General features: G+C 41.4%; 1 protein-coding gene across 2 annotated transcripts in view; it reads right to left on the bottom strand.

Annotated features, from left to right (window-relative positions):
* Positions 1-27,851, bottom strand: part of GALNT1 (polypeptide N-acetylgalactosaminyltransferase 1) — a 198,006-nt gene that overhangs the window by 107,722 nt on the left and 62,433 nt on the right. The window lies entirely within an intron of this gene.

Raw genomic sequence — 27,851 nt, 5'->3', positions numbered from 1 at the left:
TACGCAGCAGCTTATGGCAATGCCAATTTTTTAACCCACTGAGCGAGGCGAGATATCAAACCCACATCCTCACAGAGACAACATTGGGTCCTCAACCCACTGAGCTACAACCGGAACTCCTCCTGTAATTATTTTCATTGCTCTCCTCTGTATCCCTCAATTTTTCCTTCCATCTCTTAAAAAGTAGACAATAAAGCTAGAGCTTATATTCTACATAAACACTGTTTTATAATTATATACAACGGATGATCTCTCCTTTTTTTTTTTATGACACAGGTAACAGTGATGCTGGATTAATGTTTCAGCATGGTTACTTTGTCTGCCAGATAAAACTCCAAAAGGACAGGACCTACAAAATGTAGAGACAGGATTTACTTGTAAAAATTGAAGCTCTATAGAAATTTGTGATTGTTTTTCAAGATAAAAAAAAATTTTAAATGGTTCCACACAGTAACAAAATAGACCCACTTGAGAATATTTCCCAAGGCAGACAAATACCTGCATTTTAAACACGGCAACATACTAAACCTATCTAGTGGTGATGTTGCTTACAGCAACTGTCCAAGTGCTAGTCTTACTCTTGCCAGCTGCCACTCTCCTCACTCCCAACCACAGGAATCCCTCCTGTATTTGGCAAGGAGGATTAGGCTTCTTCTACCACCTCACTTTTGTCTGATACATATTGGGCCTTGATTGAAAAAAAATTTTTTTGGCCACATTCACAAGATGCAGAAGTTCCCAGGTCATGCATCAAACCCACGTCACAGCAGTGACCCAAGCCACTGCAGTGACAATGCCGGATCCTTAACCCTCTGAGTCAAAAGAGAACTCATTGAATTCTATTTCATGTACTCTCACTGTAAAGAAAGAAACCTGTCTTTTTTAAAAAAAACCTGAGTTAGGTAATGTTTGATAACATAAGTATTTCTATAAAGTCGATGAAAATTTCAGTAAAAGTGCTTGCTTATACAAAACTGGAAAAATAAACCTCAGAAATAAAATTAGGTCTCCAGCTGCAATTAATATTTTTTTCATGAAATCAAGCTAATAATCATGCATTTATGGGAAAATAGCCTTTAAAAATATACTAGCAGTTCATGCTAAAATATATTAAGCTATGATATATTAAAAGCCACAAAATAAAATAGTGAAATTTAACTATGGAACAGAGTGGTACAGAACAAACACAATATGCTCATCTGCCTCTCTCTCTCTCACATAATATTCCCATCCTGGAAGTATCAATTCTTTGGTCAATTTAGCAGCTTAGCCAAGGAATGGGAAAGAAAGGGAATTCTAGGCTCCAGGGACCTAATCCCCAACCCAGGTGCACTTTAAGTTAAACAGCTCTATCTTTATACATTGGAGCTTGATAGAATATATGTGAAAACATACCCCTGCTACTAAAAAGTTAGAAAACCATCCACCTACATCAGGTCTTAAAACAGTAGCCAAGTCCTCGAGATCCTTTCAATAAGTCTGCAAGGTCAAAACTATCTGTGTACTAATATCAAGTCATTCTTTGCCTTTTTATTCTCATTTTATCACGAGTATATAGCTGAGTTCCAGAGGCTACATGATGTGTCATAAAAGACTATATACAAAAGATGATTTGAGAATCCACCTATGAGAAGCTAGAAAAGGAGGTTTGAACAAATATAAAATACTGCCACACTTCTAATTTTTTGCTTCAGAAAGCAGTTACTTTTTAAAAAAAAAATATTACATATTAACATGAAATGTGGGTTTATTATTATTTTAAATAAGTTAATGCCTGAAAAATGTCTAGGTTTTATCTTTTTCCTTTCTTTTTAGGGCCACGTCTGCAGCATATGGAGGTTCCCAGGCTAGGGATCAAACTGGAGCTGCAGCTGCCGGCCTACATCAGAGCCACAGCAACACTGGATCCAAGCCACATCTGTGATGTGTGCTGCAGCTTGTGGCAATGCCAGATCCTTAACACAACGAGTGAGGCCAGGAACTGGACCCTAATCCTCATGGATACTAGCCAGGTTCTTAACCAGCTGAGCCACATGGGAACTCCTGGGTTTTTATCTATAATACAATAAACATTAATAGACCTAACCCCCCAAACAAAGACTCTTTGAGATCTTCAATAATTTTTAGGTATAAAAGGGTTTAGGGAACAACAGTATTGAGAACCAATGGACTATAGAATAAAACACAAGATTCACAGTAAAAAAAAAAATTACATACTAACATTCATTCTACAAACCTTTATCAAAGCCCAGCTTTATGCAAGGTTCTAGGTGCTAGGGATACAGCAATAAACAGGACAGACCAGGCTCCAGCTCTCATGGAACCAAAGCCAAGTGTGAGTACACAGAGAGTAAACAAAAATAAACAAAAAGTAGTCAGCTAGTAAGGAGCACTCTGCAAATAAATAAAAAAGGACAGAAGCTGTGTTATCAAAGGAATGGGTGGTTCTTTTTCTCCCAGTGACCAGGAAAGGCTTCCCTGAGGCAGTGTCACTGAGGAGTCTGGAAGCCACAGGAAGAGCCTGGGGGAAAGTCTCCCACACAGAGCCTCGGGGACTCTGCCCAGTGCAATCCAGCCACACATCAGCTTCCCCTCTGCACCTTCATCAGGTGCCCTGTCCCTCTAACCACTCCAGGTCTCCAGTGTGCCATGCTCTCTCTTGCTTCTTTGTCTCCATAGGTGTGGTTTCCTCCGTCTGAAATGGCCTCTGCTTGTCCAACTGCCAAATTCATACATCGCTCAGGCCTTTACTCTGTGAAGGCAGAGGTTTTTTTTGTTTGTTTGTTTTGTCTTTCTGCCTTTTCTTGAGCTGCTCCCACAGCATATGAAGGTTCCCAGGCTAGTGGTCTAATCGGAGCTGTAGCCACGGGCCTACGCCAGAGCCACAGCAACGCCAGAGCCACAGCAACGCCAGATCCGAGCCGCATCTTCGACTCACACCACAGCTAATGGCAACGCCGGATCCTTAACCCACTGAGCAAGGCCAGGGATCGAACCCGCAACCTCATGGTTCCTAGTCGGATTCGTTAACTTGTGCCACAACGGGAACTCCCAGGCAGAGGTTTTGTATTCCCAGGATCCAGGACTGTATCAGCTAACAGACTGCTGGGACCCAAAAAACCGCTCCTCACCCTCTCTGACCTCCCCTTCTACACAGCTCCACTGACGTCATCACCCAGGTGTATTTCTGTATGCCAAGACCCCTAGACTGTGGGCCCTGGAAGGCATTTTTGAATTCACAGTGCAGTGTCTGATTCATAGCAGTAGGTGTTTAATAATTATCAGACAAATAACTGAATCACTAAATCACAATTTTTATTCTATTTTTAACACTTGTCTTTAACTATAGTAGGAATTACACCTTATCCTTCTATCACCCACTGAGTCTAACACTGGGCCTTATACATCACACATACTCCATAAAGACTCATCAGGTTACTGAACTGAATTTCATCTCTAACGCACTTTATAAATTTCATACCCATTTTGTAAAGGGAAACATTCTCAAACTGGCTTATCCCCTATTCTCTTCCTACACTGATGGTGCAATAGGTAGCCGGTATCCACATCACGGTGTGGTGGATAAGCATTTAAGAGAAGCAGCATTTAAGAGAAGCTAAGGTCAGCATTTAAGAGAAGCAAAGCCTCCTTGGTAGACAGCAGACTAGTAGAAGTCAGCAAAAGCTGAGAGTTAAGTGGATTCAGCATTCTAGCCAGCAATTGCGCAATAGCAATCAAAGGAGTTAAAGATGACCCCCAAACTATTCCATTTAGAAGGGTGTTAGTGCTTATTGTTTCTCAACAACTGAGCTAATTCTGTTATGTGAGATGAGAGGCAACTCGGCCTCATGGCAGTGGCTTGCATTACAAACTCCCTTAACCCCATGATGTTCTTCATTTTCCTGTGCCATGAACAGTTTGCTCATAAACTTTTTCAGTAGTTCCCTTCAGTGGACTATCCAATGTATTCTACAATGTCAGAAGAGCAGATCTAATTTGTATTATATTGTCTGTGTGTTTTATTAAAACACCATACAAAACTGGGTAAGCTAATGACACAAGATACAAAAATGCCCCCAAAAAGTAGCTAGCAGAAGATCCACATCTAAGTTTTAAAATGACCTGACCATGAATCATGCAAAGAGCCAGAGGCTCCATTTATTCTATCAGCAGTCATAATTAAAGTGATTGTACAAAAACAAAAATTATTAGATTACTAGCTAATAAAATTAAACATAAAAAACTATAGTGACATGGTGTGTACAGCAAATTTTCAGTAACAAACACACACTGTCTATTTTTCCACGTGTCCTACAGCAAGAGAATATCCACCACACTTGACAGGGGCACCACCCAAAGTTGTAAAGGGCTCATGATCTACGGCGTATAAAGGCCGTTTGCTTGTCCTCATTCCCCTTTCTGTGAGTTCTTTCAAGGTCCATTAGAACCCTCAGAGAATTTACAGAAGAATAAAGAAATTTAAATCTAAGCTAATAAATTTTGCAGCAGGATAGAAACTGACAAAGAAGAAAGAAGCTTGGCTGGCTAAAGAACTAGGAAACAATGTAGGATAAAATTCTTTGGGTTTATTTACTTCAACCACCCCATGCCATTATTTTTATGACTACTGGAAATAACTGATAGTAGTTTTAAATTACAGTGACTAAATATACCTACAGATTTAAAGGCAGCAAAAATAATAAACAAAACCTTCAGAAGCACTCATTGTTTAAGATTGAGATTTTAGCCTTGTTATACAATAATAATTTATCAGTATCTAGTTGCATATAAATTCCACTCTATGAAAGGAGGGGTTTGTACTCAATGACCTCTACGATTTCCTTGCAGGGCAGGTTTCATGGATCTGTGACCTATGCGGTCACATAGGACCCCCCTATCCTATTCCTTGAAATGCTAACACTCCGTGATTCCATGAAAGTACTCCTCCATGTTTCCAGGCACAATGAAGATTTAAAAACAAAAACCAAAAAACTGAAGTGATCTATGTTCCACCGGATTCAGAATAATGCCTTTCAGAACAATTTTCTACCTCTAACAAAAAGAATCGTATGTTGGAGTTTCTGCTGGAGCACAGTGGGTTAAGAATCTGACTGCAGTGGCTTGGGTTTCTGTGGAGGCAAGGGTTTGATCCCAGCATAGTGGGTTAAAGGATGGCATTGTCACAGCTGTGACTCAAATTCAATCCCTGGCTCAGGAACTTCCATAGGCTGTGGGTGTGGAAGTTTAAAAAAAAAAAAAAAAAAGAATCGCATGTACACTGAAGATAATTCAAATGCTAGGGATTCATGTCATTTTTAAATATAAAAATATTTGAGATGTTATTATTACAATGTATGCCTTCAAAGACAGAATCTAAAGGTATTAACACTAAGCAAAGAGAAAGCAGTTGATTATAATCGATATAAGAAAAATTAATTCGGAGTTCCCGTCGTGGTGCAGTGGTTAACGAATCCGACTAGGAAGCGTGAGGTTGCGGGTTCGATCCTTGGCCTTGCTCAGTGGGTTAAGGATCCGGCGTTGCCGTGAGCTGTGGTGTAGGCTGCAGACGCGGCTCGGATCCCACGTTGCTATGGCTCTGGCGTCCGCCAGTGGCTACAGCTCCGACTGAACCCCTAGCCTGGGAACCTCCATAAGCCGCGGGAGCGGCCCAAGAAATGGCAAAAAAAAAAATTAATTCACTTTATCTCCTAGTTACTACTCTCTCCCAAATGCTTCTGACCATATCTGTCTTTCCCACCTTCCATTTAAAAAAATAATTCTCTTACAGAAAAAAAAAAAAAAAAAAAGACGGTTTCAATAGTATCTATGGAGTCAAGAACTGAAACAAAATTCTGAGCTATAATTAATCTAAATCAACTGTGATGTACAGCAGTGTTTTCAGCTCATAACACATAATCTAACAGAGCAAAAAGAGAAGAACCTCACTGGTAGCAATGAGCTCCAGGTAAAATAATCTAAAACACCATTCAAAGAAGTATGAAAAACAGCAATTTCCACATCCCAAGATAGGTCATAGGAGCAATGCTTTATTAATTTCATGTTATCCCCTACATTCTCACAAGCTGACAGCACCTTAACTGACCTGAATTATCTTTCATAAAAATTCCATTTCAACCTAAGATTACCATACGGATATTCCCTAAAGCCCACTAATGCCAATCAAAGATCAATTTTCTACAGACCGATGCAGAGAAAAAGTAAACGAAAACAAGGAGTTCCCTGGTGGCTCAGTGGGTTAAGGACCTGGCATTGTCATTCTGTGGCTCAGGTCACCACTGTGATGCGGATTTGACCCCTGGCATAGGAACTTTCACATGCCATGAGTATGGCAAAAATAAATTTTAAAAAGTAAATGAGGATGAGATTTAAAGTAGCAAAATACCACTGGCAAGTTAGTCAACAAGCAAAGATTATCATGAAAAAATGTCCAAAAGAAATCTTACTTTTGAGAAAATTAGGTAACTGGATTTCTGGATAACTAGGGTTTATAATGAGAAAAATGTTATATGACATAAAGCACTGTGCATATATATTCATATGCGTATTACATGCTGTGTATATATATATATTGCTCTTTACTGTGGCAATTTAGGGATTTGCTTTTGGATAGCTTTTACTCTGTCCACTGATAAGGAAGAACTGGTAAGTTCTTACAGGAAAGAATATCTGACTTCGGACTGACAGTGCTCCTACCATGGCTAGTGCTTAGTTAGGGCCACGGTGTGGGCCTTCATCTCCTGTGTCCTGAAGAAAAGAGGAGGAGGATGCAGCCACAACCTTTTTCTGCCATCCTAGGAGGTATACTTTACATCTTCAAGGAGGATCTTCACTATGCATCGATCACACAACAGTGTCACTATTTACTTAGATCACATATTTCATTTTTGTGTCTTCTCAATACCCAGGACTGTACTTGAAGTGTACAATGGACACTAACAAAAGGACATTTTAAAATGGACAAGTATATCTTTGCTCATTTGTTTAGTATGGCTGAACCTTTGTTTAGTTTAGCTGAAACACAGGTGGAGCAGAAACTCAGGTACAAGTAGGCATGCAATGAAAGAAGGACATTCTGAGAGGTGACTCAGATGCCTTTCATACCAAGGCACAGAGACAGCCTCAAGAAACAGAGTTTACTTTCAAGATACACAAAGCAGACTGTGAGGTGTCCAATGTTCCTGCCTCCTTCTGAAGTTACAGAGCCCCCAATTTCTTCAAGGCACATGGAGAGCTAGAATAAGGATACATTTCCCAGTCTCCCTTGCAGTGAAGGTCTAGTTGATATGAAAAAAGCCTGTGTACACTTTTAGAGGTATCTAAAAAGGACTGGCGTGTGCCTCCTCTTCTACTCTTCCTCCATCCTGTGACAAGGATGAAGACCCTGGAGAGTAGAAGAGAGAGCTAGAACCACCAAGATCCCAGAGAACCATGGTGCTGCCACATCAGCCATGAGCTGTGAACCCCCTGATTTAGACATGAGAGAGAAGTAGATTTTTCCTGCTTCAGCTACCCATGCCCTGGGTCTCTGGAACCAGTACTCATAACTAATCCTATCCCACAGAACATGCAATAAACCCAGGAACCCCAAGCCAAGCAGGGCAGAAGTGACCACAGAGCTGGGCCTCAAAGAGGGAAGCAGAAACGCAAAGGCACCTGGCAGCTGGAATTAGCAGGAGCACATGACACAGCACCCCAGGAGCTAGCTTCCTTCTCTTCTCATGCCCAAACAATCAACTGTTTGTTCTGCCCCTTTCCTCCCACCATCACTTCCTCATACTGCCTATGAATAGTCATGACTTTTCTACTTTCTCAAGGCTTCGTACTAGGCTCAGAGCCTCTGTCTCAGTCTTAGAAGTTAAATTCTCCGGCCTCACTTATCTTTTCAAGCCAGGTCATAGTACAGTAGCTGCTACTGGCCTGAATGCCTTGCCCTGGTCTGGTGCGTATTTCTGAGGGATATAAAATTATGACCAACTGAGAGCACCTTTGAGCAGGGACTGTGGGGGTCATAGTTTCCTCCAGAAGTTGATATAAATGTGGCCAGTACTATGACTGACATAACTCATCTAGAATAGTCAGAATCTGTTTAAATCCCAGCCTCCAAAAGCAAAAGAAACAAAGAAATCTCATTTAGAATTTTGAACCCCACTTGAAACATTCCAAGAGACTGACCTGGGATTTTACCCAAGTCAGAATTCAAATCCAAGATGCTACTTTTTACGCGCGTGTGTGCACGCGCGCACACACACACACTGCTTTAAAAGTTGGAAACACATTGTGATGATGGTTGTACAACTATAAATGTAATTCACCGAATTAAAAAAAAGTTGAAGAGTTCCCCTCTTGGCTTACTAGTACCCATGAAAGCTGGGGTCCCATCCCGGGCCTCGCTCAGTGGGTTAAGGATCCAGCACTGCTGTGAGCTGTGGTGTAGGTCGCAGACACAACTCAGAGCCCGCGTTGCTGTGTCTCTGGTGTAGGCTGGTGGCTATAGCTCCAACTGGACCCCTAGCCTGGGAACTTCCACATGCTGTGCATGAGGCCCTAAAAGACTAAAAAAAGTAAAAAATAAAAAATAAATTTTTAAGTAAAATAAAAGACAAAATAAATAAGAGCTAAGAAAACAATAAGGTTAATTTTACTATCATAACCTATACTTCTTTCAGGAGGGTAAACAAGTTTTGAAGTCCTAGCTGTTACATATAAAGTTAAAACCCAGAAGAGATTTTATATTTGTCATGATGCTGTGATAATCATTAGTGCTATCCACCAAATATTTCTGATTCTCCTGGTAGACACACGGTAGGTTTGCAATTTTATCCTCCTTAAATCAGGGGATAGCCATATGACTTGCTTTAGCCCTTGATATGTGAGTAAAAATGACACCAAAAAGCTTTAAGAGACAGTGCACAATTTGCCCAGCTCTCTTTCCCTCTGTGGCAGTGCTGGCAACGTTCAAAACGTTAACTGCTCTCTCAGCCTGGGTCCCAGAGTGGAGTCCATAGCCAACCAGTAGACAAGCCACTGAAATTTGGAGGTTGTATGTTAATATAGCCTAACTCATCTAAAGTGACACATACAAATATAAATGCTTAAATATTCATAATTGTTTGGGCACAATGGCTAATATAAAGACTTCTTTTCACAATGTTATGATCTTTTTTTTTTTTTTTTTTTTTTTTTTTAATACCCACACCTACAGCATATGGAAGTTCCCAGGCTAGGGGTTGAATTGGAGCTGCAGCTGCCGGCCTACACCAAAGCCACAGCAACACAGGATCTGAGCCACACCTGTGACCATCGCCACACCACACAGCCAGATCCTTTAACTCACTGAAGGAAGCCAGGGATTGAACCAGCATCCCCAGGATACTAGCCAGGCTCGCATGGGAACTCCATTATAACTTTTTTGATCTAAAAACTACAGCATTAAATAAATATATGCAGACAACTGAAACCTTAAAGTTAAGGAGACCTAATTTAGCTCCAAAGTTTAGCTGGAGAAAAAAGTCTCTGCTAGAAGAGCCAACTATAAGCACTTAAGAGCTATGGGTTTCAAAACTGTCAAAATATTGGAGTTCCTGCTGTGGAGCAGTGGAAGTGAATACAATTAGGAACCATGAGGTTGTGGGTTCAATCCTTGGCCTTGATCAGTGGGTTAAGGATCAGGCATTACCGTGAGCTGTGGTACAGATCACAGGCGCAGCTCAGATCTGGCGTTGTTGTGGTGTAGGCCGGCAGCTGTAGTTCCAATTCAACCCCTGGCCTGGGAACCTCCATATGCCTTGGGTGTGGCCCTAAAAAGCAAAAAAGGCACAAATTAAAAAAAATTCAAAATATTGATAATTACTGAGGTGAGAAGATGAATAAGATGAATATACAGGGATTTACTATACTATTCCACTGCTATATATATTTGAAAGTTTCCACAGTAAAATGTTAAAGAAACAGATGATGAACAATCTGAAGAATCATAACCGTTTATTTAAAGTGCTGGTTTTAAGCCCATGGCGATAGGGGCAGGGAATGCAATTTTTAAACCTCTGTTCAAATAATTTTATCAGGGCTACTTACAGAGAAGTTGAAGAAACAGAGTACCTTGGGGCTACTACATTATAATAAAAACCTGAGATGGCTCTCTGTTTTTCAAAAAACATCTCCTTAATTCCTAATTAAGTTTAACAAGACATTTTTCATGGGTTCCAATATTAAGAGGATATGAGATGAAAAGTACATTACAGCTTATTCAGGGCAACCTCCCTGTTATTGCTGACAGGGAAATTTAGGTATGTGATATATGTAGCTAGTGGCAAAGTAGAAATTACAACCCAGGTCCTCTGACTCTAATTCATGCAATTTCTACCTTGCTAGGCTAGGGTACTAGCCTATTTAACAGAATCTTGATAATTTTACTTTGAACATCCAGCAGAAGGAATCTGTTCCAATTGCAATTCTGCATTATGACATCTGCTGAGATATCACTAGCCAAGTGAACAGAAATCACACCTCAAACTGCTTAAACGTGAGGAAAATTCACTGGCTCACAGAAGTGTTATTTCAGGGGTAGGGTGGAATTTAGGGTTGGCTTAACCTAGCTCCATCCCTTTGCAATTCCCTCAGCCACCCTCTAGGGCAGGTTTCCTTGTTGGATTTGACAAGATTGCCTCTTACCCATGTCTTGGACAAAGAAAAAAGTCTTCCCCAGAAGCTTCTGCAAACTTTCCTCAGCCTAGAATGGTAACATGCCTATTTCTGAATCTATCCCTGGGGGGGGGGGGGGGGCACGCTACAGTGACTGCCTTAGATTACTCAGGACCACTACTGACTGTCACACAGTGGGGAGAAGAAATGCCACGATCAGGAGAGAACCGCACATCAATACAAGGAGAGCCAGTGATTCCTCAGTTACGGCCAAGAAGCCTTGGGAAAGTGAGGAACTGCCTCACTAACATTTCTGAATAAATTACATAATGTATGTGTGTGTGTGCGTGTGCGTGTACGCACGCACGAGAGAGAGAGAGAGAGAGAGAAAGAGAGGGATACATGGTACTACCATTTAAAAATATGCACATCCATTAAAATTAATAAAATCCAATTTTATTTAAAAGCATTAACTAATTCATGATAATTTTTTAAACAGCACAGAGGCAGTGCAGCACACACCACCTGAATCTGCGCCTGGTTCTCACACCTATTACTGGGTAAGTTTACACAAGTGATTACTCACAAGATTGCTGTGATGATTAAAGATGCAGCATGTAAAGGGATGAAATCAGACACAGTATAAACTGTACTGAGCAAAGCACTTAATAATTTCTAGCTACCATTTGTCTTACACAAGTAAAGTACCACAATGTGAAGAACTATGAAATTCTTTTAATTGAGGTAGCATTAGTTGGTAACATTATATTAATTACATATGTACATTATGTTTCTACTTCTATATACCCTACAAGGGTGGTCACTACCAAAAATTTAGATTCCACTTGTCACCAAACTGTTGATACCCTTTATTCATTTCTCCTTCCCTCTGCCTCTTCCCCTCTGGAAGCCACTACTCTGTTCTCTGTATCAACACGTTTGGTTTGGTTTAATTTATTTTGGGTTCCTGTTTGTTTGTTTTTTAGATTCCACATATGAGTGAAATCATATGGTATTTAGTCTTCCTCTGATTTATTTCACTTAGCACAATATCCTTAAGGTCCATCCACATTATTGCAAATGGCAAGATTTCACCTTTAACATTGTGTATATATACCACATCTTTATTCATTCATCTATTGATGGGCACTTCAGTTATTTTCGTATCTTGGCAATTGTAAATAATGCTGTGATGAATACAGGGGTGCATATATCTTTTCAGATTAGTGGTTTGGTATTCTTTGGATAAATACCTGGAAGTGGGTACTGCTGGATGTTATGTTAGTTCCATTCTTAAATCTTTGAGGAATCCCCATACTGTTTTCCAGAGTGGCTGCACCAGTTTACATTCTCACCAACAGTATATTAGGGTTCTCTTTAAAAATCATGAAACTTTTTTGAGAGTGAAAAGGAGACATTTCTTTTTAGCTGCCTAGCATCCATACTAATTTCCTTTTGGAGAATTACCCCTCCCTGCTTTGTATAATCTTGCTGAGACTTCATAACCATATGCCTTAAGTTCACTGCTGCTACCTATACAAAAATACAAAGGGGGAGACCTTCCCCCTCTTTCTCTCTCTGGTGGAAATCCTTTTTTCCCTAGTTTAGCACAGTGTAGCATATAAAAGGTTCGTGTTCATAATGAAACTCCATTATAACTCAGTAGTATGTAAGGGCAGAGATTATTCAGAGGTGAGAGAACAGTATAAATTATTCGGCTGGCTTGGTTCAGGGTTAAAGTCCTCAATAATTTTTTTCCTGGAATTCTATTTTTACTACGCTAGTCTATGTCACTAGACCCCAATCAACTTTGACTTGTCTTCCTATTTTCACCTTCCTGCCCAGTCTGAATCTAGTTACTGTTTTTAACTCCCATTTTGAGTCTCTAGAGAAAAGTTTTTCCACTTCACGGCTCAGATAAACCCATGCTAAACGACTTCATGCTTCTTTCTTCTCTGACATAATCTACCCTAACTTCTGTATCTAACACCCAGTGTCCTAAGTTCTCCCCTAAAGCTCTCCTGCTTCACCTGGTCTCCACAGCACCCTCTCTCCAAAATACGCATTCCTGGAGTTCCCATCGTGGATCAGTGGAAATGAATCTGACTGGCATCCATGATGATGCAGGTTCGAGCCTTGGCCTTGCTCAGTGGGTGAAGGATCCCGTGTTGCCATGAGCTGTGTTGCAGATCACAGACATGGCTCAGATCTGGCATTGCTATGGCTGTGGCTAGGCCTGCAGCTGCAGCTCTGATTCGACCCCTAGCCTGGGAACTCCATATGCCGCAGGTGCGGCCCTTAAAAATAAAAACACAGAATACACATTCCTACCTTCTTCCATTTCTCAAAATATATCCCAAACTTTTAAAAAATGCCTACCAGAAAATCACATCCAACTGGTGGTTTCTTCCCCCAGCTTAATTATTATGTCCCTTCATGATATCCCAATTTACAAAAAAAGAAAATTAACACAACTTTCATCTGCCCCAGAAATACCTATGACTTCCATTTGTAAATTAAAAAAAAAAAAATACTGGGGTGGAAGAATTACTTTTCACTGTATAACTTTTGGTACTGTCAGGATATTTTATCATGTAAACGTTAATTTCTTCTATTAAAAAAAAATCCCAAAACCTAATGATAATTTTAGAAAATTTCCTTGTTTACTTACTCTCACAATATTTTTATGCAGAAACATGTGGACATCAGATGGAGAGAAGAAAACATCCCTAAACTAGTAATCGCTCTTTACAAAATGGTTTAGTTTGTTTGGAGGGTGGCAAGTGGACAGGTGGCAGCTTGGTTGCCATAAGACTACAGTCTGCACGAAACAAACCAAGAGTCCTCTACTGCTGAAAGTTTAAAAGGAAAGGGAACCCTGAAGACCTCTGTCCAGCTCCTGATTCCTCAGAATGTGATGCTGCAAGGTGCTCACATGATGGCATGACCAGGTTGGTCACTGCCACTTCTCACAAGTCTGGGAGGTACTAGTAAATAAATGAGAGCAGAGTAAATCAGGGCTGGCAATCGAGCATCTCTGTGGGTGTGGGTAAAGTGAGTCTCGGGTAGACCCTCACCTTGTCTGCCCTAATGGCAAAGTCCCAATCTTCGGACATATTCTGGTATTTTTTATTATATATGAGAGTATCCTACATAAGACATTTTCCATAATACTGCAACTGCATATTATAATAGTTAAGTCTGCACTGTGGATTAGTCCAAATCTGCTGCTTTGTTTAGTGCCCTCCCACCCCCATGCCCACAAAAAAACATATTGTTATATTCTGAGACTGATCTTCAAGACACCACCTCACCTGCCCCAATGGTTTGGTGTCAGCACTAGATTCACCACCTTCTTTCCCACTTCCAACCCCTGCCCCCCAATTCTCTATCTGCTGCAACACTGAGGCTGCCTTCTAACACTTGTCTTCAAGGGCCGCGATCATGGTGACCTGTCTTCTGTCCCAGTGCCCAATGCCAACCTGCCTATCAACACCTTATACTGATACTTCAGCCAAAGCAAAGCCAGACCCAAACCACAGCCAACCAAGGTCTCCAGACCATCTGATGCACACATTCCTCGCCCGCCAAAGCTGCTCTTCTCCACTGATTTCTATGCCACTTCCTCTTCCCCATCTCACCTTCCATGTGCTCAGCAACCAACCTAAGAGCCACATGGCCTTTGTAACTACGCCCTCCTGACACACAGAAAATCCCTCACCTTTACTGGACCTTTCAGCCTTTCAGTCCTAACCCCATACAAGTCCCATTGCTTTTTTCTGCCTAAACTTCCAGGAGGCTAACACTACAAAGAAAGCTCTGACACCAGGCTGGTGGGATCCACCATAACCCCACCCAAGCAGCTGAGCCAGCCCCTTCCACTTCACTCTCCCAGGACATGCCCTCTGCTCCCCTCTGGGAGCCCCACCTCCAGGCCAGTGCTCTCTCTCCATGTGCTCCCATGCCTGCAGCCCTCCCCACAGCCTTGGAAGCCCTTTTCTCCTGACTCTTACACACCACCTCCACCAGCCCTTCCTCCTGAGGGAACTGTTGGAAATGAGGGTTTCAACTCTCCCTTCCCCAAAAAACAAGATTCTTAGAAAGTGAATTGCCATGGAGTTCCCCCCTCTGGCCCAATAGGAAAGGCAGCATCTTGGGAGTGCTGGGACACCAGGATCAATCTCCTCCCTGAGATTGGGCTAAGGATCTGCCGTTGCTGCAGCTGTGGCTTAGGTCGCAAGTGCAGCTCAGATCTGATCCCTGATCCCTGGCCTGGGAACACCATATGCTCTGAGGTGGGGGGGGGGGGGTAAATTGCCAACTTTAAAATCAGGACTTTTCACTTAAAAATCAGGAGTTCTGGCTTCTCCAGGAACCTAGATCCTCTGCCGGTGAGCAGAGAGCATGCCGCCCCTTCCAGGGGGGCTTCTGCCCTCTCAACACCCATGCTGGCCCTCCTGCACCCCACTTCTTGCTCTCACATGTTCTGCTCCCTCCTAGCTTAAAGGACAATGCCCTCAACTGCCCCCAGCCCAGCTCCACCCTCCTTCCTCCTCTCCACTTCCTCAGGGGCCAGTCTCCACCTGCTGTCACCACTTTTCACCACTCACTCACTCCATCCCCCTATAACAGGATGTCTGCTGAAACTGCACAGAAAGCTTTACACAGCCCTGCCTGCTCAACAGCACTGGCCATCAGTGCCTGTCACCCTCACAGGGCCTCCTCCTCGGCTCTCCCACCTGTGTTCTCTAATTCTGCTCATGTTCCAAGAGCAGGCACCTGAGAGCACCTCTGGATGCCACACAGGCCCACAGTCAGCATACTTCTCTCCTGTACCACTGACACCCACCAACCCAGGTCCTGCAGCTTTTCTCAGGGGAAAAACAACAGGGAGAAAGAGTCTAAACTTGACTGAAGCCTTGCACGCCTGAAGGTCAGCACGCTGATTAGTCAACATTTACTGCTCACTGCTCAGCTGGGAAGAAGCCAGAATGCAAAGATCTCTGTCTTTGCCTAAAGAAGTCACAGTCTAAAAGGAACACAGATGGATGGACTGAGCATCAATACGACACATGATGTGAAAGAGGAAAAAGGAGGCACTAAGAGGAAGACCAGAGAGAGCCGGAGCAGCCAGCTGAGAGACAGTAGAGCTGTTCTTGGCCTCGTGCAGAACCACTGCCCATATTTTATCTATTTATTTTGCTTTTTAGGGCCACACCTGTGGCATATGGAAGTTCCCAGGCTAGGGGTCGAATCAGAGCTACAGCTGCCAGCCTACGCCACAGTCACAGCAACACCAGATCTGAGCCACATCTGCGACCTATGCCACAGCTGGCAGCAATGCCAGATCCTTAACCCACTGAGCAAGGCCAGGGATCGAACCTGCATCTTCACGGACACTATGTAGGGTTCTTAACCCACTGAGCCACAACAGGAACTCCCCACTGCCTCCCCCCCCTCCACCCCATTTTAGTGCAGGCTCCCTGTAAGGTCCCCATGCCTCTCTTCTGCCCATCCTCCTACCTGCAGATCCATTTGCCACACCACAGCAGGTGATCTGTCTAAAATCTCAAACAGAGCTCTCCCTGGCTCAAAACCTCCCCAAAGCACTGGGATTAAGGGCTTGCATCACTCACCCTACACTGATTTCTCTCCCTTCATCTCACTCACTCTCCGCTGTGCCAATGGCCCTTCAGCCCCACTGATCTTTTGGCTCCTTAAACAGAATGAGCCTCTGCACATATCATCTTTTTACCTGGAATCCTCTTGCCCCCACCCTCTGTACTGAAATCTTTTTTGACCTCTGGGTCTCAGCTGAAATGTCATTTCCCCATTATTCTTTGTTCTGAAAACTTCCATTATTCACTTAATTGTCTCTACTTTTGTCTGCCCCATTAGACTGTATGATCAACAAGCACAGGAACCATGTCTATTTTGTTCACTTTGTATTCACAGTACCTACACAGCTGACACTCAATAAATATTTGCTCATGGACAATGTAAAAGACTTTCATTCTCTGCAGCCCTGTATGTAAGCAGCCCCTCTCTACTGCTCCTTATCTGCATCATCTCCATACCGATCATGTTCATCTGTACCTTCAGACCTGACCTCAAGAACAAGCTCCACAATTAGGGTACCTGCAGGATAGTCTTACCTGGAGTCCCCTCAGTGGCACCTGCAACTGGACACGTCATGTCAAGACACAGTCATTAACTATCCCCACATAAACTCTGCTGTTTTTTTCCATTTCTGTTAATGGTGACAGTCTCTTAAAAGTCAAATGACTTACTTCTTTCCTTCACCCACTGACAAGAACATCTGATTTCATCTCTTAAAATGCACCTATAAGAGCTCAGGCTGTAGCACAAAGGAATAGGAAGCATTTTGGAAGCCCTAGGACATGGGTTTGATCCCTAACCGGCAAAGGGGGTTAAGGATCCAGCATCGCTGCAGCTGTGGCTTGAGTCGCAACTGCGGCTGGGATCTGATCCCTGGCTTTGGAGCTTCATAGGCCAAAGATGATAATAAATAATTTTTTTAAATTTTAAGGAGTTCCTGTCGCGCGCAGTGGTTAACAAATCTGACTAGGAACCATGAGGTTGCGGGTTCAATCCCTGGCCTTGCTCAGTGGGTTAAAGATCCGGCGTTGCCATAAGCTATGGTGTGGGTTGCAGACGCAGCTTGGAGCCCGCATTGCTGTGGCTCTGACATAGGCCGGTGGCTACAGCTCCGATTAGACCCCTAGCCTGGGAACCTCCATATGCCACGGGAGCAGCCCAAGAAATGGCAAAAAGACAAAAAAAAAAAAAAAAAAAGAAAAGAAAAAGAAAGGTCTACAGAAGACATTCTCACTCCCAAAGGACTTAGAAATAAAAGTGTCATCTCCACAAGTGACTCTGAAATGGTTCAGGAAAAAAAAAAAAAATCTTTAAATAAAAATGCACCGATATAATTGACCTGTATATATGGCCAACCAGACTAGCGCATTAGCCTCATTTCCTACCTCCAATCTTTTAAAATAAAAATCACCCACCTACACGTATACCAACATTTCATTCTGGTGTCCATCAACAGTCCCATCAAAACCCTTCAGTGGCTCCCTAATGTCTTCCAAATAATGTCCATATTCTTCTGGCTGGTACTCAAAGCTCCTATCGGTCCTGTCCATATTATCCTAACAGGCAATCTAGTTTAGTGGTTAGGACCATGAATTCTGGAGCCAGACTGACTTGTTAAATGCACAGACACAGGGACAGGTGCAGATTCCAGCTTCAGCACATAATTTCCCTGGGCTACAGTTCCTTCATCTGTACAATGGGGACAATGATAAAGAGTATTTACCTCCAAGGCTTTTATAAAGATTAAATGAATATAAGTAGGTCACTCAGAATAGTGCCTGGCACTGCTCAATGCTACACACATTGTGTCTTATTTGCGTTGTGTGTCAAGAGTCTACATCCCACCTATCTGAACCAATCTGCTGTTCCCCTAATACTCCTCAAATGTCTCCTTATAAGGTAAAAGCCCACAACACCTGCTGATAAACATCAGCTGATAAGCTGCCAGTATTGCACCCCTTCCGCTAAACCAAAGGCACTTCCAGTCAAAAGCTTCTACCACAAAGCCCCTTTCTCTCCAGGAATGTCCTTACAGCTCACGCCCTATAATGCTCCAGAGGTTGCTCATCATAGGATTTCCAGCCCTGTTCAGAGACTCCTAGTCTACAATGAACCATCCTCCTCTTCCCTCTATTTTCTCATTCCTCTCCCAAGTTTCAGATCAGAAAACCATCTTACCACCATTCTCCATATCAAATGGCAAAGCTGTTTTAGTTCTCTTATGCCCTTAATTCGCGGTAAAAGTTACTCATGGCCGCTCCCCCATAACAGTCCAATCTCATCAAGAAGTGTTCATTTTGCATGGAACCACTTAATATAATTAAAACAAATTCTGCAGCCTGACTGTGAACAGAATATGGACTTCTGAGGCGGTGAGGCCTCAGCACTATGACCATGCTGCTCTGACCGTCTACAGTTCCTGCCACGCACAGGGACTTGTAAATATTAGGAAAGTGTTTATTGATAACTCACTAATCCCTAGAGATGAAAAAATGAGTTACAACATTCCCAGAAAATTTCACTCACTCTTTAACCTTAAGAGAAACAATGAATTATAAAATGTAATGTACGATTTTCAAAAACAATCCAATAACTTAGCATGTAACTTTACCAAAACAATGCAAATTTTACTCCTTTTTATAACTAATACTCATAAAAAAATTTTTTTGTGAGAAGGAAAATGTAACTCCCAAAGACACAAAAATCTAGCAAAAACCTCAGCATCTAAACCGAAGGAACCGTCTTCTAATTCACCTCAAGGCTCCCTAGAGGGCTTTATCTAGTATCCTTTAGTGTTTGTCCCATAGCTGAGGTTGTCCACCAAAAGATTACATACCAGAAACCTATACTTAGTCACATCTTTTTCTTTGGCCACACCCACAGCATGTGGAAGTTCCCAGGCCAGGGATCAAACCCATGCCACAGCAGTGACCCAAACCACTGCAATGACAATGCTGGATCCTTAACCCGCTGTGCCACAAGGGAACTCCTATACTTAGACATGTTTACAGAACTAAAAACAATCCTATTCTCTACATAACATTAGAAGTTATAAATTACCATGATTGTAAAGGATTCTTATAAACACTCAGAGAATTAATTCTATAACTCATATAATATTTTGTGAGAACTCTAAAAATTAAAGACAAATAAGTCATCTAAAATCAGAGATGCATTCTGAACTCACGTCATTACTGCTACGGCTGCCCTAAAACATTCCTTCTCCTTAAGGACTAAAAGGGACACACTGAGGACCTGCCTACAAAAACACAAGGAAAACAGCAGAGGAGAAGTGACACTGAATGGCTAATCACTAACTTCTAATGTCAAAAAAAATCTAACAGTAATACCCTAGGCAGTGCTAGTCAAAGTGTGGTCCCCAGACAGCAAACTGCCCTTAACTACCCCGTGAGAAGCAAGTACAGAGACTGAGAGTTAGCACTTAGAAACTTTGACAGCAATGTGACAGGACTGTACATCTACTGAATCTAATGATAAAAAACTGGAAGGCATATACTGCAGGCCTTTAATTTCATTCTTCTTACAATTCACTTTTTACATATGTGAGTTAAGAATCAGGCTATAACAAAGAAAAAATGTTAAAAACTGGTCCTTTGGGACATGTGCTCCCAGGAAGATGGGGTAGATGTACTTTTCCCTATTCTTTCTGCTAACTTCAACTAAAAATTCTGGATATCACATATAAAACAAACACAAGACTTTTAAATATAGGGCAAAGAAGGCAGACTGGCAAGGCCTCAGGCCCTGAGGAACAACACAATGGTGACTACCCTGAGTCTTATTTCTGCCGCATATATCCCAGACTTGGAACTGAAGGAACTGGCAAACTGGAAATGTCAACAGGCAGACAAAAAAAAAGAAAGTCCCAACAAAAGCCTGCTCTCTCTAGCTAAAGGAACAGGAAAAGGACATTCTAGCAGGACAATAAACGCTGATGAAAAAAAGTCACTCTACTCCAAACACCACAGAAAAAAACTGTGGCCCACCTAGGCCAGCAAAGATCAGGTACGTAGCTCAGACTTCCATATAGTCACCAGGCTGTAACAAGGCACCCCAACTCCCTCCACACTAGAGTGATGCTAAGAAGGCCAAGTAGGGAGCCCAGGCTTTCATCCATGTCAGCTGGTAACAAGGCACCTTCCACACTCTGAGAATCCCGAACTTCCTGGCAGTAACCACCCGGCAGTAACAAAACACTCCACTTGGGTCAAGAGAGGCCAAGTGGGGAGCCTAAAATTCTAATTCCTCCTAGCAATAACAAGGCACCACCACATGCTACCCCCTCTCCCTGCTGGAGTGGTGTCGGAAGAAGCCAGCTAAAACAGAGGCTTAAATACGATCCAGAATTGCACAGCATGATATAAAAATGTCCATGTTTTAATTAAAAAAAAAATCACTCACCATACCAAAAAACAGGACAGCCCCAAATTAAATGAAAAAGACATCAGTAGACACCAACAGTAAAATGACAGAGAATTATCTGAGGATGATTCTAACGCAGCTATGACAGATATTCTTCAACAAATAATTTCAAGCATGTTTGAAAGTTAAATTAAAAATAAATAAAACAGGAGTTCCCACTGTGGCTGAGCGGGTTAAGAACCTGACTAGGATGTGGGTTTGATCCCTAGCCTCACTCAGTGGCTTAAGGATCCAGTGTTGCCATAAGCTACTTCATAAGGATCCAGCGTTGCCATAAGCAGCTCAGATCTGGCATTGCTGTGGCTGTGGTGTACGCCAGCAGCTGTAGCTCCAATTCAACCCCCAGCCTGGGAACCTCCATATGCCACAGGCGTGGTCCTAGAAAAGAAAAAATAAAAATAAATAAATAACCGACCTCAACAAAGGAACAAAACATATAAAGAAGCACAAAATAGACAATTTAAGAGCTGAAAAATACTGAAATAAAGAACTAAGTGGATGAATTCAATAGCAGAATGGAAGTGACAAACTGGAAAACAGAGAAACAGAAATTACTGTCTGAACAACAAAAAGAAATAAACTAAAGAAGAAATGATAGTCTTAGTAACCTGTGGGATCATAAAAGATCTGACATTCAAGTTATCAGAGTCTTGAAAAAAGACAAGAGTGGACTGAAAAGCACTCAAAGAAATAATGGTGAAAATGTTCCAAATTTGGCAAGAGACATAAACCTACAGATTCAAGAAGGTGAGTGAATGCTAACAGAATAAATTCAAAGAAATCCAAACCAATGTGTATCACAATTAAACTTCTTAAAACTAAAAATTAAAAAAAAAAAATCCTGAGGCCAATGAGAGAAAAATGACACCTTAACTACAGAGGAAAAACTATTTATTCAGACAAGGAACTCCCGACAGAAACCATGGAGGTCAGAGGTACATGGTACAACATTTTTCAAGTGCTGAAAGAAAAGATCAACAGAATCCTATACCCAAAGAAAATATCCTTCAGGAATGAAGAGCAAATCAAGACATTCTTAAAGGAAGAAAAACTAAGAAAATGTGTCACTAGCAGACAAACCCTAAAGAATGGCTAAAGGAAGTTCTTAAATCAAAAAAGAAATGACAAGGGAAGAAATCTTGAGATATCAAGAGAAAATATACTAAGTAAAAATACATGTAAATAGGCTTTCCTTCTCCCCTTGAGTTTTCTCATTTACGTTTGTGAGAGCAAAAACCATAATACAGCATCTAGTGTACTTCTAAATGCCTTTAGAAGTATATACAATTGTATTAAAATGAGGGACGGTAAAGAGATGTATAGAGAAGTAAGATTTCTATAGTTCACTGAACAGGTAAAATGATGACACCAGTAGACAATGATTAGCTAGGTCAACCAGTAAAAATATTTTTAATTTTAAAAAACCAGTACAAGGAAATACACTCAGAAACAGCATAGATAGGAGTTCCCGTCAAGGCTCAGTGGTTAACAAATCCGACTAGGAACCATGAGGTTGCGGGTTTGATCCCTGGCCTTGCTCAGTGGGTTAAGGATCTGGCACTGCTGTGACCTGTAGTGTAGGTTGCAGATGAGGCTGGGATCACGAGTTGCTGTGGCTCTGGTGTAGGCTGGCAGCTACAGCTCTGATTAGACCCCTAGCCTGGGAACCTCCATATGCCGCGGGAGTGGCCCTAGAAAAGGCAAAAAGACAAAAAAAAAAAAAAAGAAAGAAAGAAAGAAACAGTATAGATAAATCAAAATGGAATTCTAAAAAAATACTCAAGTAACTCACAAGAAGTTGAGGGGAGAGAGAACATACAGAGAAAAAAAAAAAAACAGAATAAACAAAAAATAAAATGGGAGACTTAAGCTCTAACAAATCAGTAATTACATTCAATGTAAATGGTCTAAATGTGTCAGGAAAAAGATAGAAATTGACAGAATCAATAAAAAAAAAAAAATGACCCAACTGTATGCTGTCTATAAGACACTTAGTTCAAACCTAACAGTTTAGCCAGGTTGAAAGTAAAAGAATGGAAAAGGATATTATCATCCAAACAATTAAAGGAAAGCAATCGAAGGAAAAAGAAAAGTAGTGGCTATGTTAATATCAGTAAAGTAGAATTCAGAGCAAAAAGAATTACTAAAGACAGAGAAAGACATTATGTAATGACAGAAATGGTCACTTCTGCAAGAAAACACAGCAACCCTAAATGTGTATGCACGAGAGCTGCAAAACACGTAGAGCTAAAAACTGATAAAACCTAAAAGAAGATCAGACAAATCCACAAATACAGCTGGAGATTTCAACACCGCTCTCTCAAGAGTTGATAGAACATCTAAACAGAAAATAAGCTACAGTATAGAACTCAACAACACCATCAACCAACAGATATGATTGAAATTTATGAAACATTTATAAAACACTCCACTCAAGAGCAGAAAACACATCTTAGTTAAGTGTCCACAGAACATGCATCAGGACGGACCATATTTTGAGTCATAAAACAAGCCTAAGCAAATTTAAAAGAACTGAAACAGAGAGTGTGTTCTCCAACGACAAGAGAATCAAAGTAGAAACCAAAAACAGAAAGTTAATAGGAAATTCTCCAAACACATGGAAACTAAACAACACACTTCTCAATAATCTTCAGGTCGAAGAAGTCTCGAGAAAAATAAAAGTACACATTGAACTGAGTGAAAATAAAAACACAACATAAAATTTGTGAGACACACCTAAAACAGTGCTTAGAGGAAAATTTATAGTGCCAAATACCCCCATGAACATAAACACAAAAAGTCTTACCAAAACATTAGTAAACAGAACTCAGAATATAAAAGGGATAATACACCAAGACCAAGTAGGGTTTATTCCAGGAAGGCAAGGCTGGCTCAATTAAAAAATCAATCAGGGAGTTCCCATCATGGTTCAGCAGAAACTAATCCGACTAGCATCCATGAGGACTTGGGTTCCATCCCTGGCCTCACTCAGTGGGTTGGGGATCCAGCATTGCCATGAGCTGTGGTGCAGGTTGCAGATGCGGCTCGGATCTGGCATTGCTGTTGCTGTGGCATAGACAAGCGGCTAAAGCTCTGATTTGACACCTAGCCTGGAAACTTCCACATGCCCCATGTGCAGCCCTAAAAACCAAAAAAAAAAAAAAAAAAAAAAAAAAAAAAAAAAAAAAAAGTCAAAATAATCTATCAAATCAATAGACTAAAGAACAAAAATCACATGACCATAAAATCAATGCACAGAAAGTACCTGACAAAATTCAACACCCATTCATAACAAAATCTCTCAAATATTAAAGGGGAACTTTCTCAACTTGATGAAGAACACCTACCAAAAAAAACCCTACAATTAACACTATCCTTAATAGTGTGTACTATAAGTGCCTGATAATTAGCTTTTTTGATTGTACAATGTAAATGCCTGACATTAAAATTTTAATTGCCCAGGCTTCCACTTCAATCTTGAATCTACACATTACAGGCTACGCAACTAGATAGTTAGCCAGGCTGCCCCATCCATGAAGTTCCCCTTTTTTTTCTTTAAGAGAACTCTAAGAGATTAGATAACTGACCACTTGACAGCTTGCTTTTCCCTTCCTATGCCCTAATTCCTGCTCTGATGTTTTCCATTCGTCAATAGTGAACCCATGAAACCCCAGGCACCTCATCCTCACCCTCAATCCCCATAAGAGGAGAAACCAAGGTCTGCACTGTCTGCCCCACCACCTCACTGTGTGGCCTCAGGCATGTACCCTCCTCCAGGACCTGTACATTATAAACCTTTTCAAAGTTCTCTCATGGTTGTTGCTGAGGTATGTCTTGCAATCACAGTTAGAACCACAAGGGCCAATCCAGACACGATGGTGACTCCAAAAGGGGAAATGTCTATGTGGGGGCTCACCACAGGACGAGGTGACTGCTTCTGGTCATTTTGAGCCAATAGCAACACTAGCAATGGTTGAGGCTGACCCAAAACAGAGTGAAAGACTGAATGCTTTGTCCCTAAGATCAAGAACAAGGCAAAGATGTCCTCTCTTACTATTCTTATTAAATATGGTACTGGAAGTTTTAGTGCAAAAAAAAGAGGAAAGAAATGGCATGAAGATTGAAAAGGAAGAAATAAAATTGTCCCTATGTAGACATGACAGAGTTGTCTATTTAGAAAGTCTCAAGGAATCTACAGAAAAACTTCTAGAACTAATAAATGGGTTCAGCAAAACCATAGGATACAAGGTAAACATAAGAAAATAAGAATTTCTCCATACTAGCAATGAACACAGACACCAAAATTTAAGCACTTTCAATTACTCAAAATACAAATACTTATGTGTAAATCTAACAAAAATCCAACAAAATCTAATGAAGCATAGACTTGTATGATAAAACGACAGTGTTGATGAAAGAAAGCAAAGATCCAAATAAATGAAGAGAGGAGTTCCCACTGTGGCTCAGCGTTAACGAACCCAACTAAGATCCATGAGGATTCGGGTTCGATCCCTGGTCTCGCTCAGTGGGTTAAGGATCTGATGTTACTGTGAGCTGTGGTGTAGGTCTAAGACACGGCTTGGATCCCGTGTTGTTGTGGCTCTGGCATAGGCCAGTAGCTGTGAAAAGATGGGGAGTTAAAAATAAGCACATTGCCTATGGAGAAAGGGGCATGTGTTTTGTGTTGTGAAATAACAAAAAGGTGGGATAAGCAGTGTGGGGGTAACAATGGAAGGTCTCCAAAAGCCAGAGAGTGGGGTTCAAGTGAGACTTTCTAAGAGAAGACTTCCTCACCAACCCAGCCAATCAAAAGCAGCAACTCCCCCCACATATTTACCAGCATCTTTCACCTTTTCTATATTATAGCACCCATCACATGTTGTACTTATCATGTACCTATCCAGATGTTCATCTAATGCTGTCCCACCCCCGTTATCTTCAACAGCAAGCACTGGGTCTCACACGCAGTAAGGGCTCAATAAAATATTAACTGAAACTAAGAGTAAGTATTCACTCCAAGTTCTCTTCTATGCAGTTACTTCTTTCCTTCTTTCCTGCATTATGTGTCTCTCCATTCACTTTGGTCCCTCTTTGATCCACTACCTCTTCTAGCTAATCTCTCCTTTTTCCTTGCTCCTCCACCTCAGCCCAGCTCTTAACCCATCATAAGAATAAAAACTCAGTATATTCTAAAACAGTGGTTCACATTTGTAATTTTGTAACACTCTTCTGAATCTCAACCAATTAAGAACTGTATCCCAAGAATCTGTTACTGAAAACAAAGTACTACAGTTGGAAGTTGTTACAGAAGCATAATAGATGTGTATATATATATATATATATATATATATATATATATTACATAAACAAATACAAGCAGAGATAGCTATTCCTGTCATGGCCTTACTTTTCTGAATAGGAGAGCCTTTTCCCAGAACCGGATGATTCTATCTGGTCTATGGAAAGCTGTCCACTAAAGACAGCCAAGACAGTACTCCTCAAGGCCAACAAAGGTACTCAAAATTAGGAAAACTGAGAAAGTGACATAGATCAAAGACTTAAGGAGACATGACGACTAAATGCAATGCGGTACAATACGGTACCCTAGACTGGATCCTGAAACAGAAAGAGAGTATCAATGGAAAAACTGGTGAAATTCAAATAAAGTCTAGAATACAGTGTAAACACACATACATATATGTATGTATATGGCACTAACATATGACTAAGATTTAAATTTATAAACATTATTTTATATTATTAATAAGTGAAAGATGGAGTTCCCGTCATGGCTCAGCAGTTAACGAACCTGACTAGCATCCATGAGGACTCAGGTTCAATCCCTGGCCTTGCTCAATGGGTTAAGGATCCCATGTTGAAGTGGCTGTGGCGCAGGCCGGCAGCTACAGCTCCGACTGGACCCCTAGCCTGGGAACCTCCATATGCTGAGGGTTCAGCCCTAAAAAAAGACCAAAAAAAAAAAAAAAAAAAAGTGAAAGAGATAGAGCATGCAAGTGAGCCAGGAAATAAAACTCAGGCCAGGGTAGCTGAAGTTTAGAACTGAAAAGCTACATATATGTCTACCATCATTTTGATTCTGGTCCCATGCTCTTACTTGATGCCCTGAAAATTACACTGCATGCAACTGCTTGATTAACTAGTTTTGACTTCTGAACAGGTTCATTAATATACTCAACAAGCATTTATTGAGTGCCTACTGCTCATCAGGCACTGTGAAGTCTTTGGGGATACATGGCTGGAAAAGGAAGACACAGTATGTGCTCTTATAAAGCTTACACTCCACTGGAGAAGCCAGACATCTAACAAGTATTTGTGTAAACGACGAGTGTTCCCAAGGCTTTCTAAGCTGGTGTGTGTGTGTGTGTGTGTGTGTGTGTGTGTGTGTGTGTTTGGCAGCCTTGCGATATATGGAGTTCCCCAGCCAGGAATCACTTCCAAGCCGCAGCTTGCAGCTAAGGTGAAATTGCAGCAACGATGGATCCTTAACCCACAGTGCTGGGCCAGGGATCAAACCTGCATCCCAGTGCTCCCAAGACACCATCAATCCCATTGTGCCACAGCAGCAATTCCTAAGCTGGCGTCTTAATCTTCAACTCCTAAACTGAAAACCAATCACCTGAGATCTGAAATCTATCACCTGCCACCTGTTAAATCACTTTAACAGATACTCATTCAGTTGACGTGGTTTGGGCCCTGAGATTCTGCATTTCTTCCAAACTCTGAGATGACAGGGACGCTGCTGCTGGTTCACAAACCACACTTTGAATCAGCAAGGCACCACGGAAACGTCCCTCACACTATCATGTAAAAGGCAAGCTCCATAAAGCCAAGGATATTTTGCCTCTCTTATTCATCACAGCATCCCCACGACTTAAAACTGCCTCATACACAGATGACACTCAATAAGTATTCACTGAATAAACAAATGGATAGATGGCCCAGATAAGTGTTGCTCAATAGCAACCACTGGTCACACTGAGCTACTAAACACTTGTAATGTGACTAGTGAATTTTCAAAAATTTAATTTTAATTTAAATAGCCACATGTGGCTAGCAGCTACCATAATGGACAATCCAGGTCTGGACACAGATGTGATGTAAAGAGT

This window comes from Sus scrofa, chromosome 6 (assembly GCF_000003025.6).
Source record: "Sus scrofa isolate TJ Tabasco breed Duroc chromosome 6, Sscrofa11.1, whole genome shotgun sequence".
Classification (NCBI taxonomy): Eukaryota; Metazoa; Chordata; class Mammalia; order Artiodactyla; family Suidae; genus Sus; species Sus scrofa.
This window is presented reverse-complemented; position numbering and strand designations above follow the sequence as displayed.